A 20324-nucleotide genomic window follows, 5' to 3' on the forward strand; every position below is an offset into this window, starting at 1 on the left:
AACTCGTGAAATGTTCAGGCTGTTTTCTCTACCTGCATATATAGGTTAATGAAACAGTAATACTGTTAATAATCTAGTCAGGCGAGTGAGGCTGTGTTACTGTAAGCGGTTAACTCGTTGTGATCCAATCACCAGGAATGTAGCCTCTATCAATGTCATTTGTTAACTCACTATGATTCAATGCAAAGATGAGAGCTGAAGGTAGATGGTTGTTTCAATAAACTGCCCACTGTAACTCAATAAATAAAAATGAATGTCAGCATGATATATCCGGGAGTAAAAGTAGACCTGGAGAATGAAAATAGCCTGAAGATCGAATGCTGATCAATGAATTAGCAGAGCTGAGGTTTCACTATAAAGTTACCACAAGTAGAAAACCTTGAAATGAATTCATTCCCCGGATGTAAAACAGCAACTCTCCTGAAATGGACATTTAACCAAATAAGTCACAAACTGTATTGGAACCAGGCTAATAACTCTGATAACTTTGCCATCCACTCACTGGTTTCTGCAGGGATATCGGGTCCTGTCATAATCTGATAGGTTTGTCCCCCTGAGTTATGTTTTGCAGGTATCAAACAGACTTACAATGCAGTAAGTATGAGATATGGGTGTTGACAGCAACTGGTTACCACAGCAACTTGACTTACTCGTACATAATGATGGAGGTTTAAGATGTTTGGTATGGGTCTCTTGTATCTGTGAGAAGCCGGCCATTCCTGTAAATCATAAATACCGGTACTTTATTCATTTAGAGATACAGTACTGAAACAGGCCCTTCGGCCCACCCACTCTGTACCGATCAACAACCACCCATTTATGCTAATCCTAAATTAATCCCATATTCCCTACCTAAACTCGGGGCAATTTATACTGGTCAATTTACCGAACAACCTGAAGGTCTTTTGCTGTGGGAGGAAACCGGAACATCCGGCAGAAACCCACACGGTCACAGGGAGAAATTACAAACTCCGCACAGGCAGTACCCAGACCTAATCCCGGGTCACTGGAGCTGTGAGGCTGCGGTGCAAACCACTGCACTACTGTGCCGCCCTGCTTAGCCATTAACTTTCTGAAAATGGTGCAAGGAACGAAGGAACATCCAGTAAGCACTGATATTCGGATGTAACTTATGCCACACATGCAGGATCCTATATAAACGTTGAAATTCGAGGATCTCCTTGTCAACACGGTAATTTCCGAGTATCTCTGTCAATAGATAACATTAACGGGACACAATAAATACTGACAGTTGCAAGGTCTCCTGCAACGAAAATCTTATGGACACAGAAGATATTACCAGACTCCCAGAGATTCTTTTCAAATGCTGTCACTTCAATGGACAAATTGTATTCATTGATAAGCAATCCCAGAACTGTCTGTCGATAACATAAATCCAGAGGTCTATTTATAAATGCTGAGAATGCCCTACGATTCTGTGAAAACTAGTACATAGTCTCACTCCCAGTATTCTCTTGCAAATAAATTCTCGCACCCGTGGGATCCCCTGTACACACAACTCGCAATCCAGGGATGTCATGTAATTGTTCAAATGGCGAGATGCAATTACCACCAAGAGCCGCGAATATCCGTTGTTAAATGATAAAACAAATACAGTAAAGCATGCTTCATACAGTTACTAACTGGATATTGCAGTGTTTTGACAATTGTATTGTACATATTGTTCATTTGAGGCTGCCATGCACACACGAGCCAGCAGATGGAACTGAAAGAGGAAGTGAAAGAAAACAGAGTGAAGAAGACTCCATTATGTTCAAGAGTTTGCTGACTCGGTCCTCAGTCTTTTCCTCATATGTCTTATTAAACTCTGCTAAACCACAGGCCAGTGAAGAGACCATCAGAGTAGTTGATCCTTACAAGGAACAGGCAGCAGTAATGAGGTGGTTAATGAAACAAAAAGACAGTAGTTTACTGAATTAATAGTTGGAGATGGAGGCTCAGCAGGAACTAACGAGCAGAGATAGCACAACCTGTGGACACTCTGAACTGCCATATGTATCATAATTTCTATATATACTATATGGCAATTTGAATATACACATTGACACTCCCAGATCATATGCTTCCAGGCTATTGTTTTCAGATGTTGATCCATTCTCTCCCTCATTGTAAAGCTACAGGTGACTGTCAGTCATTGACGCAATAGTAGAGTAACATTGCAAGGAGAATCTTATTGACATCAAAGAGAAACCTTGCAGTGGCACAAATAGGTCCCTTGGAAAGTGCCATGAAACACAGTCACTAAACAAACAGGGTCAGCAACATGCTTTCTTCTGAACACGTTATCTGTCAAACGGTGTACTTGCCCAGATATTGCACAGACATGAATTGAAACTTCCCAAAGCCCAGAATATAATTTGATTGACTGATCCACTGGTGAAAACTGCACAGCGCAATAGTTACATTGGTATAATACTGTCCATATCTGCCTGTGGATTCTGAACGGTGCCATGCTTGCATTTAAACAGTACTGCCTCCCTCTGCTGGTGAATACTGCACAGTACAATTGTTGCATTGATACAGTAATGCCTCCATTCTTTTGTCGGTATGACAGTGCAGTATCATATTTATATAGTAATGATGAGTGCAAAGACTAAAATGATATAGTAAACTCTACCTCATTTGGTGAATACCAGCTTACACCTCTGGTGGGGAAGACTAAAGAGTGCACTGGCTACATTTTCACAGTGATATCCTCGTCTCTTTGGAATACAGAATAGTGCATTGCTTATTGTTGCGATCAGGTGACGAGGGGGTCACACTACACCCCAATTGTCCTTCTTCTCATTTGACCACAGCAGGGTTTACTCCTTTCTAAACACTGGATTACTTAACACTCCAGTGAGTGTTTTACCTTTATCCTTTGTTGTGATCATAAAAGAACCAATTGGACAAGTTTTCTTGAGTTTAAACAAGGAAGAGGTGAGTTTATTATACTTAATAATTAAACGTTTAAAGTCGGTTGCCAATCCATGGATTTAAAAAAATCCCCTTTTGATAGCAGTTTTTCTTGACATTATGTTTAATATCATAATGCTTACCGCCAGTGGTAGATCCACTTCCATAAACTGCACCAATGGCTCCAACTGATGCAATATGTGTTTTCACATGAGACACCGTAAATTTATCCAGTATTTCATAACTGTTTCAAGGTCAAGAAAATAAATGGACACTGCATCTATAGAATGGCACATAAAACATCAACTGGCCACTAACCATAAACGGACAGTATTTTCATAAACTGACCTCCTACGGACAAAATGAACAAGTTCATATAAACTGAAACCAACCATACATCAAAACTATTCAGAAAATGCTGCGTGACTCATTAACTTAACAGGTCTCTAAAGAAGACACATCGCAGCAAAATACATAACCATCGACATTGATTTGTTTTGTGAAAGGTTCTCTTCTTTTCTTCTCGTCCTGGATGTGCATCTCGTTAAGGGAGCTGCGGCAAATTGTAGGTGCCTCTCCACTCTCACAGATATGAGGTTGCTTAGCCTGCCCAGTACTCATATTTCGCTTTTACTGTCTCTGCTGACAGATTCTTCTGCACGACTAGGCCCTTGAGAAACAGGAGAACCAAGCCAGCAATAACAATCTGAACAGTCACCCCGCTGACTTCAACACGCACCAGTTCAGCATTTAGCACAATGCATGGGAATGATGGTGAGATTGCACAGTCTGTACAGGGTGAGGTTCACATTGCAAGTGAGTAGCACGGGTAGTGGTGAAAGGTACAGCAGAGGACAGAGGAGGCAGGCGAGTGCGCCCTGACCCAAACATTGCTGAAGAGTGTGGGGAATACCAATTCAATGCCTGGGTGTTCACGCAAAGGAAATTGGAATAGTACCAGCAGAGAACGGTTGTGTGGGTAACCTGTCACAGACTTTCAACATCATGGATGAGACTATGGAGGAGCCAATAGTCTATGAATGGCACCCGGACGTTCCTGTTCATGGAACGAGTTGCCTGTGTTCTCTTATGAAGAATGTGTTGTCCTCTACGGAAGCTTACTATGCAAGAGCCCTGGTAACCACGAAGGCCATCTTTGATTGAAACCCAACCTGCTGCTATTGGGGCTTTAGTTTCTACAGTGACTTCCAGCCTCGAAAAGTAGTGAAGCAGCGTTGACAGATTTAGTGGTTCGAATGGAGAGGAGCTTTGGTCGGATCAGTGGTGTCCTTCAGTTTTCTCTCATGCAGATCAGTGAGAGATAATGCACAGCCCCATGGGATCAGACTGGCGCTACGGCAGCTGCAGGTCGTGTCCTCTTTCAAGAGGGAAGTACATCTGTGCCCTTGACAGAACCTCGTCCCATGCCTATGCAGGCAACAGCAATGTAGTCCAAATGCACCAACCTGAAGCCAGTCCCATTCTCGGTCGCACCGCCGAAAATGCTGGTTGTAAATATCTGCAGTACCATTTTTACGATAGCTGCAAGCGTCCACCACGCTGAATTAAAAGGGGCAGCTCTATAATTAGAAAATACCGGCCTTCAAGGGAACACTATTAGGTGGCACATGAATAAATATTAATTTGAGTGCAATTTATTAACGTAATATTAGTCAAACATTTATCCATGTCAATTTGTGCAAAATGTTTTAGTAATAACTAAGGGCCCTCACAGTGTGTGGGTGTGGGAATGCCTCATGCAGGGATTTTCTCTGTCCAGGTGCAGTGGAGATTTGACCTAAATGTAGGGGAAGAATCATCTTCGTGGGTCACTTGGTGCAGGGGTGGGAGGAAGGGGTTTCAGTAGCATTTCAATGCAACCAATATTTAATCACTTGTTCTCAGACTTCACATGTTGCTCGCTGCTTCACCGTGCAATGCCAGGCACCACGTGGTCAGATTTCGGTGTGGTCTCCAATTCTGCTGCACAATGACAGTGCAGTGACTGGCACGACAGAGCCATCTCTCAGTGTGGGCTCTAGGTCTGGCTGCTGATACATGGCAGTGGGAGGGAAATATGAAATAATTGTCAAAGAGGACCACCTATCTGGACACATTCCTGTGTGGAGTTTGCAAGTTCTCCCTGTGTCTGCGTGGGTTTTCTCTGGGTGCTCCGGTTTCCTCCCACAAGCCAAAAGACTTGCAGGTTGACAGGTAAATTGGCCATTATAAATTGTCACCAGTATAGGTAGGTGGTAGGGAAACATAGGGACAGGTGGGGATGTTTGTTGGGAATATGGGATTAGTGTAGGATTAGTATAAATGGGTGGTTGATGTTCGGCACAGACTCGGTGGGCCGAAGGGCCTGTTTCAGTGCTGTATCACTAATCTAATCTAATCTGCCAATATGATAGGAAAGAGGAAGGTTGAGTCCAGGGTAACTGCTACTGTCTTGAGTCAATAGTGGATCCGGACACCGAGCACGAACCCATACTTCCTCCAATTCAATTTGCTCGTCCATTACAAATACCCGCTATTCAAAAATACAGGAGCACCTTCAGGGCTGAAAAGTGCTAAAATAAAGTTGACGTGTTCATTGAAACTTCATCGAATCGCCGTTTGTTCTCAACAGAATAGACTACATTGTGAGTAACAAATACCATGTATTCAGTTCGAAGTAGGTATAATTAGATGCTTGTTTCATCCAGAAAGAATGTTTGGGACGCTCTCTGTGAAAAGGGAAGAGGGGAAAGAACAGGTGTTGCATCATTCAACCATTGCATGAGATGTTTTTTTGTTGCAAGAGGAGTGATTCTGGGATTGACAAAGGGCTAACCAAGAGCTTTACAGAGGGAATAGTGCCTTTGGATTGTTGAATGGGGAAGGGAGGGAATGATGCCTTTATTCGTCACATGGCGCTGGCGGCTGAAATTGCAGAAAACTGTTGAATATGTAGGTGTTGCTGTGGCAAGTGAGGACAAGGCGAACAGGATCATGGCTCTGGTGGTGACGAGAAGGGATGAGGGCGGAATTGCAGGTTACGTGCCTGAAGAAGGGAACTCTTCAGCCGATCAAAGACAGAAGACAATTCGGAAATGATGATGTGGAAGGTGGCATCATTGGAACTGCTGGAACAGAGATGTAGATACCTGGAGAAGGCAATAGCGACCTGACACGAAGCAGGATAGGGGAGGTAGGGGTGCATAATCGAGCTAGGTCTCTTGGTTGGTGGCTACAGGTAGACATTGTGAGCTACCTGCCGATCCTCAGTTTTAGAAATAGGATTTCGAGAAATCGAATTGGGGATGGGTCGTGTAAAGGTAAAGTAGGGCTGGCAGCTAGCAGCAAAGTTAATTCCTTTCAGCTGAGAATGAGGTCAGGAAACTACAATGAAATAGTCATCAATGTTACCAAACAAGATGTCGTGTGCTGGTGGGACGTAAAGGTGTCAAACAACTGGATGGCGAGGCGAGGGATTGCGATGCAGAGAGGCTGCACGTCCTATTCAGAGATACAGGTGTAGCTGGAAGATACATCCTGGTGAAAGATGGACTGTAAAGCGACTGGACATCCCGGTGTGGGATGGAAAATTACAGACCTGGATATTTTGAATGGGCTAAGTTGCAGATGGTTTGAACATCCTGGTAAGAGATGGAAGTATTGAGGGTATGACCGTCCTGATGAGGGATGGACTTGTAGGGATCCGAATTTCCTGAATGGATTGAGTTTTAAAGGGATTGATCGTCCTAGTGAGAGATAGAGTTTTAAGAGAATTACATGCTCTAGAGAGAGAAAGAGAAGTTTAAAGGGAATGAACATCTTGGCGAGAGATGTAAATGTAGAGTGGTTGGACGGCCTGGGGAGGGATGTAGTTGAAGGAATCTACATGTCTTGTTTACAGTGTCGGACTGGATGTCCATGGTGAAAAGGAAACATTTATGGCCAGGAAACCAGAGTAGCTAAAATCGTGGATGGCGACAGAAGAAAACAAGGGGAGAAAGTGCAATAGAAAGAGTTAAGATCCATCGGAAAGGAACAGATTGAAATGTTGAGTCTAACGATGTAGCCTTGTTTGTGGATGTTTGGAGGATTTAGAAGGGGCTGTTCGCGGTCACAGGCACGGGTGAAGATCTCAAGAGGAAATGAGTTCAAAGATAATATGGGAAAGGATGACATGATGTTCAGTGATGGAGTCATGGTCTGGGGGAAGTGGAACGATATGTCAGAGAGTTCGTGTTTAGGCTCCCCAAGGTGGAGGTCTTTACAACAAACAACAACAGCGATTCCATTGTCAGCAGGTTTAATGACAATGTCAGGGTTGAGAGAATAAAGTGCTGCACATCACAGGGAGATAGATAAGAGAGAGTAAAGGGGGCGGAATTCATTTCATAACACTTGCCTCCATCTTAACACAAACCTTCACTCTTTTACTCTCTCCAGTCCCCCTTTTTCCCTTATTCTGTATTTGCTAAAAGTAATTAATCTCGAACAATATATATTTCTGACGAAATCGCAATAACGTTCAAAGCTAGTCCTGTGTCTCTCGCCACAGATGATATCCCAGCTGTTAAGTGTTTCCAGCATGATTCGTTTTCAATTCAAATGATGTTCGCCGTCTGCTGGTGGATACGGGTATTTCAGTAAGCCGACGAATCACAAAAATCACAATTTTCTGGAGAGTAATGCATGGTGTAGCTGCTCTCCAGACAGAGTAACAATTGCGCTCTGCTGATGACAAACTGAAATGTTTAAAATTGACGGCAAAAACGCATGAATTACTGACCAGTTTCTCCTGCTCTCCCACCATACTCCGGGATAGTGTAGCGCAGGAAAACATTATATTGTATCTAGAAATTGGTGTATATTTAGTACTTGAACCATAATACAGTCGTTAATATTGACAAAGGCACAAATTCCAACTGCAACATTGAATAAATCATTTTAATTATATTTGAAGGTTATTCCCATTGTACATCAACACTTACATTATAAACTGCAGTAATTTGTCCATATCGAGTATGTGGTGGTGGAGGAAGAATTTACAATAAATGCAGATTAAAGAGACAGACCATTTATTTGTCACCTGACGTGTTCTCAACCTTTTTTTAACAGGATATGGAAAAGAGAATCGGTTACAAAACGAACTTTGCATAAACTCTTCATTGATAAGCACCGGTTTTTATCTCTCTAACAGTGTTGGTAATTACATGCGGAGTAATATATCTCAGTATTTGTACAGACAGAGAAATGATCCGAAATCAATTCTGTTTGGTATTTTAATTAAACAGAAAACACGCACCTTCAGACAAAATATAGAGAAAAGCCAAATCTAGTTATTTCAACACAATGTAAAATGATGGTTGATAAAAATAAAGTGATGTTTATATCTTAAAACAAAGCACAATTATCATGTTCACACTGTTGGGAAAGTTCATGCCGTTCCTTCAGACTTAACACAGAATAACAGTCTGTGATCCACCTCCAGACATCATGCACTGGATTTGAGGCTGACTTTTACCTGAAAGCACTACAAAAACGACTTGAGAGGTTAACAGCAATGTTAACCACCAAACAAATACATCAAATACAGTATCTGATCTCCTCAGAATATTTCTGCTTCAATAAGCCTCCTATTTCTTTAGTAAGTACAGAAAATGCTCTCTTTTTTCAGAGATACATCACTGAAACAGGCCCTTCGGCCCACCGAGTCTCTGCCGACCATCAACCACCCATTTTTACTAGTCCTACACTAATCCCATATTCGTCCAAGATCCCCACCTGTTCCTACATTTCCCTACCACCAACTTCTACTAGGGGCAATTTATAATGACCAATTTACCAATCAACTGCAAATCTTTTGGTGGTGGGAGGAAACCCAGCGAAAACCCAGGCACAGGGAGAACTTGCAAACTCCACACAGGCAGTACCCAGAATTGAACCCGGATCGCTGGAGCTGTGAGGCTGCGGTGCTAACCACTGTGCCACCCATTATATTTCTGATACTTTGGGATCAATATCGATATTCTTAATATCGGAAACAGCTGGGACTGCACACTGTCAGCACAATACACGGAACAAATTCTAAAACATTGGTCTTACCAGACTGATGGAGATGTAAGATGTTGAACCACACAGTCACTGCCCATCTTTGGTGTAATGTCTGCTATTGTGAACGTGTCACAGTGAACATCCTCATTGTTTTCAGGAATGGAGGGAGGCATCAAAGCGGGATCAGTGCGGGTCTGAGAGCTGTATACTGTGGAGAGAAAGATTATGGATTAATGATTGGACTGAAAGCGGGATCAGTGCGGGTCTGAGAGCTGTACACTGTGGATAGAAATATCATGTTTTAATGATTGGACTGAAAGCGGGATCAGTGCGTGTCTGAGAGCTGTACACTGTGGATAGAAAGATTATGGATTAATGATTGGACTGAAAGCGGGATCAGTGCGGGTCTGAGAACTGTACACTGTGGAGAGAAAGATTATGGATTAATGCTTGGACTGAAAGCAGGATCTGTGCGGGTTTAAGAGCTGTATACTGTGGAGAGAAAGCTTATGAATGAATGACTGGACTGAAAGTGGGCTCAGTGCGGGTCTGAGAGCTGTATATTGTGGAGAGAAAGATTATGAATTAATGATTGACTGAAAGCTGGTCCAATGCGGGTCATCTATATACGTATAACGTAAAGGGGACTGGAATTTATTGGGCTCGGAATGTTTTCCATCTCCATTCACCGTGTTGTTTTTTTTTACCGCTGGGTGATAGCAGATGAAATGGATCAGCTAAGACTGAATCAGGGTGTTCAGATTGAGCACCTGGAAGATTTCCAGTCAAAGTGTTAGCAAGAGAGATATCACACACCGAATAACATAAGGGTGTCTTTTCTAAAATATTTCAAGTTTGCTTTAATCACAACATGAATTTAAATCAACCAGCAGTCTGTGACATCGCCGAGTGGAACGAAATTCAAAGTAGTGACAGAGAGCTGGTGACTGTGGGAGTTTAACTCACCGAGAGTGGAGAGATCACCGTCGGCACTTGTGAAGAGATTATCAGGACTACTGTCCAGCAACAAGTGGCCATCCTGAGTGTCAATGGCTCCAGTCTCAACATCATCATAATGACCTGGAACCAGACCTGAGAGGAAATAATGATTTTCACTGAAATTAAATGGTATCACTGAATACTTAGAATTAGATTATTAGACGTCAGTCGACACGGGCCAGCCTGGGTAAACTGTGATCTTCAGCCATAGTGAGATTAGAGGCTGGCGAATGATGGGACCGTGTCGTGTCGCGATAGGCGAGTCATAGCTCATGCTATGTTTAAAATGCAGCCTGTAATCGATTGAAAGGAAGGGGCAGTGTAGGATATTGGTTGGGAGACTGACAACCTGCATGTTTGGCAGATGGCAGCAGCCAGAGAAAGGTTGGCGCCCAGGTTTTCGCATGCCTCCATGGAAGTGCTCCTCCAGGCAGCAAGGGCAAGGAGGGAAGCGCTTTTCCAACGGGACCGGAGGAGGAGGCCAGCGAGGCAGGTGGGGAGGGCATGGCAGGAGATTGAGCAGGGAGTGAGCAGCCGTGAGGTAGTCCCATGTAAGAGGTTTCAGTGCAGGAACGGGATCAATGCCCTGATGTAGTATGACAAGGTGAATGCAGTGCCTAACATTAATTTGACAGCCTTAAATGTCACAAATGATAAAAATTAAATTAGAGAAGGGATGCCCCACTCATTGGTTCAGATGTTCCTACACCATAGAGCACAGCTCTGTGCCCGCCTTCTTGGAGAAGCACAATCTTCAGTGACACTGCTGTTCCGACATTTGCAGGAAGCAGAGCCTCTGATGGTAAGCCCTCTCTGGTGGGTAGCATCTTCTGCACTCAAGAAGCTGGTTGCGTGCGGCTGTGTGCACTGCTCATCCACACTCTTTTCCAGCCTCATGATTATTGTCCCTGTCTGGGTGCTGCAGCCCAACTCCTGGGGACTGCAGCTGCTTCCATCTCTCATTCTCCTCCACAATGCGAGGCTTCAAAACCGGAGTGGCTTAGACCTATTGTAAATTGCTGCACTCACTTCTCAAGGTCTCCATTCTTCTTACTTGGTGTCGTTAAGTTTCAAGTCGGAGAGGATGCTCATCCTGAATACCTCTGTTGTGATCGCCAAGATAGGTCAGCCTCCAGATTGCCAATACCACGATTCAATATCTCTCCCCCTCTCTCCAGTGCCACAATGCTTTTCACAGCCAAAACTGACCTTCCTCTGACCTTCCCCCTCCTTATAGATGGCGAGTCTCTGAAAACTGTTGTCACCTTTCATTAAATTGTGAATGGTTTGGAAAATTGCCATGAATTTCCTGTTTATTGACTCAATTGCCTGCCCAGTGCCTTAAAGTGCAGCCTCCACCCACCAGCTCGGCCACTTCCAGGAATATCACTTAACAGAGTAAATACGTCGGGCTTCCTTTGCACTGCTATCCAGTGGCAATTTCCCTCCCAGTCTGTCGCCACTGTGTGACAAAATTCTGCCCTCCGTTTTAAAGTCACATCTGTCCCATTGAATCACCCATTCAACATACACACAAATGTCACATTTCACCGCCCACACAACAGTGTCAGAAATCACAATAATTGAATGTTTCATTCCATTAAAGTATTGGTTGCAATCGGTATTATTTTGCAGACATCCAAATTATTTATCCTTTCTTAAAAACTGAAATCCCTCAGCAAATCCCCATGCATTCAACAGCATCATTTAACAGCGATTAAGTTCTGATATATTTAGTTGTTGATTTTAGATAACAGACTGCGTGATGGATTAAAAAAACGTGATGGTAACAAATAAAAATGTACCCACCCTGAATACTGGAGGAGTTCCCTTCAGGATTTTCTGATCCAGGATCCGTATCACCCAAACTGTGACTGGTGTAATATTCAATCCGATTTAGGGACTCAATGGAATCAGCAACTTTTAAACACAAACATGGATGGTTATTGGAGCGATCGATTGGGACGTTCCAGCAAATAACATAATACCGTCATCATCTGGTGACTATGTCCTGGGACTTTGTATCTGACACGATTGTGAAACATTTATCACAGGGACTGCAGTAGTTCAAGAGCAACTCGGGATGGACCAAATATGTTGGCTCATCCAGCGAGCAGTTAAAACAATACACAGTACAGCTGGTGGGTCAGATTTCAGACATCAGAGCAGAGACAATAGTGTAAAACATAATCAGTTCGCACAGTTTCATAATCCAGAATCCCTCCATCCTGTCCGCGTTTCTTTCAATTTCAGAGTCTCAAACGGATGGTGGTGGCTTTAAAACCGAACCCCACCCCGGATAATGGGGCAGAAAAGTGCAAAGAGTGCAAGGAGACGAATAACGGATTTGTTCTTTACTGTTTTTTTTTTGCAACCTGAGAAATTAATCTCAATGGTTAAATTGCCCTCCAAATATATCGCAAGACAAAACTTTTATCGATTTGCTAGTGTTGTTGCCCCAGTATTGTGAAACAGAATTTGTAGATTAATGTTAAACTTCAGAATACAAAGTGTTAGGATATGTTTTTTGGAGAAACCACCGACTTCAGTTAAGGAGTTCCTGATGGAGACGTGTTTCTGATCCAGAAATCCAGTCACTTAGAGAAATAAACTGGGAGTCAATGTGACTGTCTCCTCCTGAGAGCAGTGACTATTTGTGGTCTTGCTTAAATGGAGTAAAATGACATGATAGTTACAAACAAACAGAAATCACGTTCTTTAAGCAGTAGCAACGGGTGGAAATCTTCCCAACCCCATTGCTAATCTTGCGATATGCACAGATATAGACACACTCGCACTGTGATATGATTCCTTCACCTGGGGATAGCGAGCGGATTTCTGACAGCGTTCAGTCAGTAAACTGACCATTAACATGGGGTATTTAAGTGGAAGTGAAATTTGTCTTGTGAACATTCGGCATGAAATATAAAACACAGACCTGAACGCCGGATCTGATAGGAATCCTTGCCAGGTGGAATATTCCCAATCTCTTCATAAATTGTTTGGTATAAACCAGCCGGTGAACCCTTGCCACTAGTAACAGAACCTGTCAGATGGAGGGTGGGAAGATGAAAGTTTAGTTGCAACCCACGAGCGTTGAACAGTAAATTATCTGCGAACACATCCAAATCACAGAGACGGAGAAAGTAAAGGGACAAAGTCGGGTACAGTGAATGCGGAGTAGTTATGTTGTGTGTATTTTCGTGCATGTCTATGTGTCAATTTTACTGCATATCCCTATGTTCACCTGCAGCAGACTGAGGACAAATGTGTTGACTGAGGAAAAAATTTCAATCAAGTTTGTTAGAAGCGATCTCTCCCTAACAAAGCCATGCTGACTGTCCCTGATTAATGCCTGCCTCTCCAATTGGAGATTAATCGGGTTCCTCAAAATTGTTTCAATATTTTCCCTTCCACTGACGTTAGATTCATCTGCCTGTAAATACCTGGTTTACCCCTGCTACCCTTCTTGAATAATGGTACGACATTCACTGTCCTTAAATCTTCTGGTCCATCTCCTGTGGCCAGCGAGGAGTTGAAAATGTATGTCAAAGCCCCTGCTGGATCTTCCCTTACCTCACTTAACAGACTAGGTCACATCTCATCTGGGCCTGGGGATTTTTCTATTTTAAGCCCGCTAAAACAACAAACACTTGCTGCCTTTCAATGCTAATTTGTTTAAGTACTTCACAAACCCGCTCCCTGATCTCGACACCGCCATCGTCCGTCTCCATGGTGAACACAGATGAAAAGTAATCCATTAAAGCCGAATTTACGTCCTCTGCCTGCACATTGCAGACGGTCATTTTGATCCCTAATCAGTCCCATTCTTTCCCTGGTTATCCTCTTGCCCTTGATATACTTTTAAAAAATGCATTGGGCGTTCCCTTGATCTTCCTCACCAGTGTTATTGCATGCCCCCTCTTCGCTCTCCGAATTCAAGTTTTAAGTACCCCCTATACTTTCTGTACTCCTCTCGGGAGTCCGCTGTTTTTCAGCGCTCTGAATCTGCCAGTAGCCTCCTTTTTGCTCCTTATCCAATCCTCCATATCCCTTGACACCCACAATATCCCTGGAATTGTTCGTCCAAACCTTCAACTCTATGGGAACATGTTAGCGCTGAACTCTCAATATTTCCCTTTTGAAGGTAAGAGCCAATGGGATCCAGGGCAATTTGACAAATTGGATCCAAAATTGGCTGAGTGGTAGGAAGCAAAGAGTAATGGTCGAGGGTTGTTTTATTGAATGCAAGCCTGTGACCAGTGATGTACCACGGGGATCGGTGCTGGGACCCTTGCTGTTTGTAGTGAACATTAATCATCTATTTTGCGTCAGTATTTACAGTAGAGAAAGAAAATGTTGTTGAGAATACTGAGATTCAGGCTACGAGGCTAGATGGGATTGAGGTTCACAAGGAGGAGGTGTTAGCAATTTTGGAAGGTGTGAAAATAGATAGGTCCCCTGGGCCAGATGGGATTTATCCTAGGATTCTCTGGGAAGCTAGGGAGGAGAATGCAGAGCCTTTGTCCTTGATCTTTATGTCGTCATTGTCGACAGGAATAGTGCCGGAAGACTGGAGGATTGCAAATGTTGTCCCCTTGTTCAAGAAGGGGAGTAGAGACAGCCCTGGTAATTATAGACCTGTGATCCTTACTTCGGTTGTGGGTAAAATGTTGGAAAAGGTTATAAGAGACAGGATTTATAATCATCTTGAAAAGAATAAGTACATTCGAGATAGTCAGCACGGTTTTGTGACGGGTAGGTCGTGCCTCACAAATCTTATTGAGTTTTTCGAGAAGGTGACCAAACAGGTGGATGAGGGTAAAGCAGTGGATGTGGTGTATATCGATTTCAGTAAGGCATTTGAGAAGGTTCCCCATGGTAGGCTATTGCAGAAAATACGGAAGTATGGGGTTGAAGGCGATTTAGAGCTTTGGATCAGAAATTGGCTAGCTGAAAGAAGACAGAGGGTGGTGGTTGATGGCAAATGTTCATCCTGGAGTTTAGTTACTAGTGGTGTACCGCAAGGATCTGTTTTGGGGTCACTGCTGTTTGTCATTTTTATAAATGACCTGGAAGAGGGTGTAGAAGGGTGGGTTAGTAAATTTGCAGATGACACTAAGGTCGGTGGAGTTGTGGATAGTGCCGAAGGATGTTGTAGGGTACAGAGATACATAGATAGGCTGCAGAGCTGGGCTGAGAGATGGCAAATGGAGTTTAATGCGGAAAAGTGTGAGGTGATTCACTTTGGAAGGAGTAACAGGAATGCAGAGTACTGGGCTAATGGGAAGATTCTTGGTAGTGTAGATGAACAGAGAGATCTTGGTGTCCAGGTGCATAAATCCCTGAAGGTTGCGAACCAGGTTAATAGGACTGTTAAGAAGGCATATGGTGTGTTAGCTTTTATTAGTAGGGGGGTCGTGTTTCGGAGCCACGAGGTCATGCTGCAGCTGTACAAAACTCTGGTGAGACCACAACTGGAGTATTGCGTGCAGTTCTGGTCACCGCATTATAGGAAGGATGTGGAAGCTATGGAAAGGGTGCAGAGGAGATTTACTAGGATGTTGCCTGGTATGGAGGGAAGGTCTTACGAGGAAAGGCTGAGGGACTTGATGTTGTTTTCGTTGGAGAGAAGGAGGAGGAGAGGTGACTTAATAGAGACATATAAGATAATCAGAGGGTTAGATAGGGTGGATAGTGAGAGTCTTTTTCCTCGGATGGTGATGGCAAACACGAGCGGACATAGCTTCAAGTTGAGGGGTGATAGATATAGGACAGATGTGAGAGGTAGTTTCTTTACTCAGCGAGTAGTAAGGGCGTGGAACGCCCTGCCTGCAGCAGTAGTAGATTCGCCAACTTTAAGGGCATTTAAGTGGACATTGGATAGACACATGGATGAAAATGGAATAGTGTAGGTCAGATGGTTTCACAGGTCGGCGCAACATCGAGGGCCGAAGGGCCTGTACTGCGCTGCAATGTTCTAATTCTAATTCTAATTCTAATTCTAAACCTGAATTTAGGAGGTATGAGGAGTAAGTTTGCAGATGATGCAAAAACCTGTGGTGTCGTAAATAGTGAGGAAGAAAGCCTTAAATTACAGGACGAAATGGATGGGCTGGTAAGATGGGCAAGGGAGCAGCAAATTGAATTTAATCCTGTGAAGGGTGAGGTGATGCATTTTAGGTGGAGGAACAAGGCAAGGGAATATACAATGGATGGTAGTACCATAGGAAATACAAAGAGTCAGAGGGACCTTGGTGTACTTGTCCATAGATCACTGAAGGCAGCAGCATAGAAAGATAAGGTGGTTCGGAAAGAATATGGGATTCTTGCTTTTATTAGCCAAGGCACATAATATAAGAGCAGAAAGGTTATGATGGAGCAGCATACAACGCTAGTTAGGCCACAGCTGGAGTACTGTGCACAGTTCTGGGAACTGCACTGTGGGAAGGATGTGATTGCACTGGAGAGGGTGCAGAGGAGGTTCACCAGGATGTTGCCTGGGTCGGAGCATTTCAGTTATGAAGCGAGACTGCAAAGGCTGGGGTTGCTTTCTTTAGAACAGAGAAGGCTGAGGAGGGAATATGATTAAGGTATACAAAATTATGAAGGGTATTGATAGGACAGATAGGAAGAACAGTTTTCCCTTAGTGCAGGGGTCGGCAACCAGGGGGCATCGTTTTCAGGTAAGGGGAAGGATATATCGAGGTGATTTGAGGGGAAAAGTATCACCCAGAGGATGGTTGGAGTCTAGAACACATTGCCTGAAGAGGTGGTAGAGGCAGGAACCCTCACAACATTTCAGAAGTATTTAGATGAACAATTGAATTGCCATCGCATACAACACCATGGGCCAAGTGCTGGAAAATGGGGTTAGAATAGATAGGTGCCTGATGGCCGGCAGAGATGCGCTGAGCCGAAGGGACTGTTTCTCTGCTGAATAACTCTATTAATCTATGACTCTATGACCTGATCTCCTGCTTGTGATCGTTTGTAACCGACTGCCTGTCTAGTGAGGTTACAAGGCTCGACCTTATCAGCTTTAGGACTGTCTTGTTACAGAGCCTGTTCTGGTCGGGTCCTTGGCAGTGCTAGGCGCCTATGCTGTCCCAGCTACAGAATCTTTCTTAAGAGAGAGAGGTCTATTTCTATAGGAACTTTATATTATTATGAAAAGTGTCATTTATTAAGCGTCCCATTTCTTATAATAAATCAGGAGTGATTTGGATGGGTGAAATATAAGTGGAAGCGTCGTTTTGGAATGTTGAATCACCGCTGGTGAATACAGAAGGTCCTATACAAGTATCACCTGTCAAAATAACAGTCAGACACGGTTAGACAGCTCGATATTGGATGCCCAGAGCCGGAATCTGAAAGGCTGGAACTGATAACCAATGGATGAAGGAAGATTAACAGACAAGTAAATAGTTGAATGCACAGCTTAAAAAGTTGATGTAAACTTCCGGATCCTTTGTTACAATAAGTAAATTCTTCCAGAATTTCATGTATGATGTGCTGAACTCTCACAGTGAATGTGGACACTTCAAATCACTCTCCATTTTAAATGTCACATTTTACTATATCCTTAGCACATTGAATGGAGAAAATCAGCAAAAAAAAATGTGTTTCTAACAAGGCCACTTGACAGTCCACAGAAATCTGCAAGGAACGAGAGTTTTGCATGCATATGACACAATATCTGGGATCTTTCGTTGGATCCGCGGTAAGATATGAACCTCACCTCTTCTGATTGACTTTTTCTGTATAACCACCATCAGTGAGATCAACACACAGATTAGCAGGACTCCGAAGCAGACTGCTGCTAGGATGGAAGTAGTTTTATATCCCTGTTCTTAATGACAATAATACAGAAAGGTTTAACACATACACAGTCCATCTTGCACAATAACATATTTACAAAAGGGAGTTAATAATTATATCCACTGCTTCCGGGCGATGAGTCAGGCTGAACATTCCGCAATATGTGTGGTGCACATTGCACCAGAGGGAAGTGTGAGCCAGTCTAAATTACAGTGACAGTGCCCTCATGTTTCTGATGAGAACATGACAGTTTAGGTCCAGCCAGAATCTGGAATTAGCTGAATTTCAACCAGACCATTTGAAATATGCGGTGAGGAAAAGATATTCCAGTCAGTGAGAAAGTGCTCATAGTATCTTGAGAAAATGACGACAATACCAATTCAACTAATTCAAACCCTAACGCTGGCTAGGATACTAATAATGGTAAGTACCTGCAGATGTGGACGGGACAGCAATTGGAAGCACATCGAGCCCTGTGGAATATATTGCACAAAAAGTTCAGGAGGATGAAAGTTCAGCACTTTCCATTTAAACGATAAATACTGTTTTTAATTTCCCGAACTAGTGAGTCAATTTAACAAAACAATGAACCCTAACCTCACTCTCCAAACCCTGTCACCCTCACCGGAACAAATCACACTGGCATCTTCCTTGTGATCACAGTCAGACTGAGGAGGCGTTGAGGAAGGACAGGCGGCCAGAGAAGATTCGCTTCCAGTGCATTTCACCTCATCCAGCCAGATAACACCGTCACCCAGGGAAAAAGTAGCTCCTCCTGGGGCGAAAAGAGCGTGACCACAATCCAGCTGTTTGCAGACAACATTGGCATCGGCCATATCCCAGGAGTCATCACACACCGTGCCCCAGCTGTTATTGCACAATATCTCAACTCTCCCGGAGCAGTTGGTGTTACCTCCAAACAGGCGCAACCAATGTCCAGAATCTGACAAAGAGAATCAATGGTTATTATTGTTAATGTGGTATAAGAAAGAAGTACATGTCAGATAGTTGGTATAATAAAGAGGAAGTAGCACCTGGTGAAAGCAGACGTTTACAATCATATTCTCGAATGCAGTCCTTTGATCTGTGGGGTTGCTCCTTAGTTACTTTTGCTTCTGTTGAGAAGAGAAACATGCTGACTGTATCACACACCAATGTTTGAAATTACACTCGCACATTTAGAGGTTTGTTGTGTTACCTGAACAAACAACACCAGCATCCTCCCTGTGTTCACAGTTGTGTTTACCCCACGGTTTTGTTTGACACTGCCAAAGGAAAGACTCGTGTGAAATGCATTCCATCCCATCGAGCCAAATGGGTCCGGATCCTTCTCCGAATGACTGAGTATAATAATCGATATAACTGAGGGGACCACACTGTAACTGTTTACAGTTCACTTCTGCAATAGGTCCATCAAATATATCGGAGCACACTGTTCCCCAGTTCCCATTGTCGAACACTTCCACTCTCCCCTCACAGCGATGCTTCCCATTCACCAGCCGCAGCTCTTTGTGCTCTGTCAATGACACAAGAAATATCCAGATGGTTAGATTGATAACTCGTTGTATGTTCATACTGCACAGCTCAACACATGCTGCACCGGTTGTGTTCACTGATTTCCAGTAATTATTTCAGAAAAGCGATAGAAAAACACCGACAGCCCATAAAGTAATGAAGAATAATCAACACGGATTTCACAACAGAACGACAAACAACGTTATTGAATTCTTTGAAGAAGTTACAGAAAGATAACAGGGATAATGCAGTCGATGCAATATGCATGTTTTTTTTTCAGAAGGCCTCTGACAAGGATCATGACTGGGGTCAGAGCCTGTGAAGTCAAGAGATCAGTGGAAGAATGATAGGAAACCAGCTACAAAACACACCGTCCGGGTACAATGTGGTAACCCAGAATGGTGGAAGTTGGGAAGTGGTGTTCCACAGGGCTGGGGTCACTGCTGCTCAACATTTACATGAACGATTTGGATTTACACAAGGGAGACTTAATTTCAAAATTTAAGATGACAGCAATTTGGGGATATAGTTAACACTAAGAAAGACAGAGGCAAAATACGGGAAGACGTTAATAAACGGGCCGAATGGGCATACAATTGCCAAATAAGTTGAATAGAGATAAGTCTAAGATGCTCAGTGTTGACAGGAAGAATAAAGAGGCCACGTACCTCTTGTAAAATAAGAGTGAAAATGATTTAGATCAGCAAAGAGACCTCGGGATACAGAGGCACTAATCACTTCTGAAGTGACAGAGACCGAAGGTAGTGATCATAAATATAGAATAATCACGAATAAATCTTATAAGAAATTCAGGAGAATTTGTTTTTTTTTACCTAGGGAGTGGTTTGAATTTTGAATTCCGAACACATGCAATTGCTGAGGTGATTTGCACTGATGCCTTGAAGGTAAAGCTATACAGGTACATGAGGCAGAAAGAAGCAGGAGGATATGCAAAGAGGGTTAGGTGCAGTGAGGTTGGGCCATACTCGTGGGCAACGTAAACACCACATTGACCAGTTAGT

The 20324-nt window shown here is 43.3% G+C and overlaps 1 long non-coding RNA gene across 1 annotated transcript; it reads right to left on the reverse strand.

The window, feature by feature from the left end:
- Positions 1-18647: 18647 nt before the first annotated feature.
- Positions 18648-19056, reverse strand: LOC137362400 (uncharacterized). The gene is made up of 3 exons (XR_010972499.1): positions 18986-19056; positions 18822-18902; positions 18648-18730 (listed from the first exon to the last, which is right to left on the reverse strand). It is a non-coding gene; the product is annotated as an uncharacterized lncRNA (long non-coding RNA).
- Positions 19057-20324: the final 1268 nt, after the last annotated feature.

The sequence above is a fragment of the Heterodontus francisci genome, unplaced genomic scaffold (assembly GCF_036365525.1).
Source record: "Heterodontus francisci isolate sHetFra1 unplaced genomic scaffold, sHetFra1.hap1 HAP1_SCAFFOLD_52, whole genome shotgun sequence".
NCBI lineage: Eukaryota > Metazoa > Chordata > Chondrichthyes > Heterodontiformes > Heterodontidae > Heterodontus > Heterodontus francisci.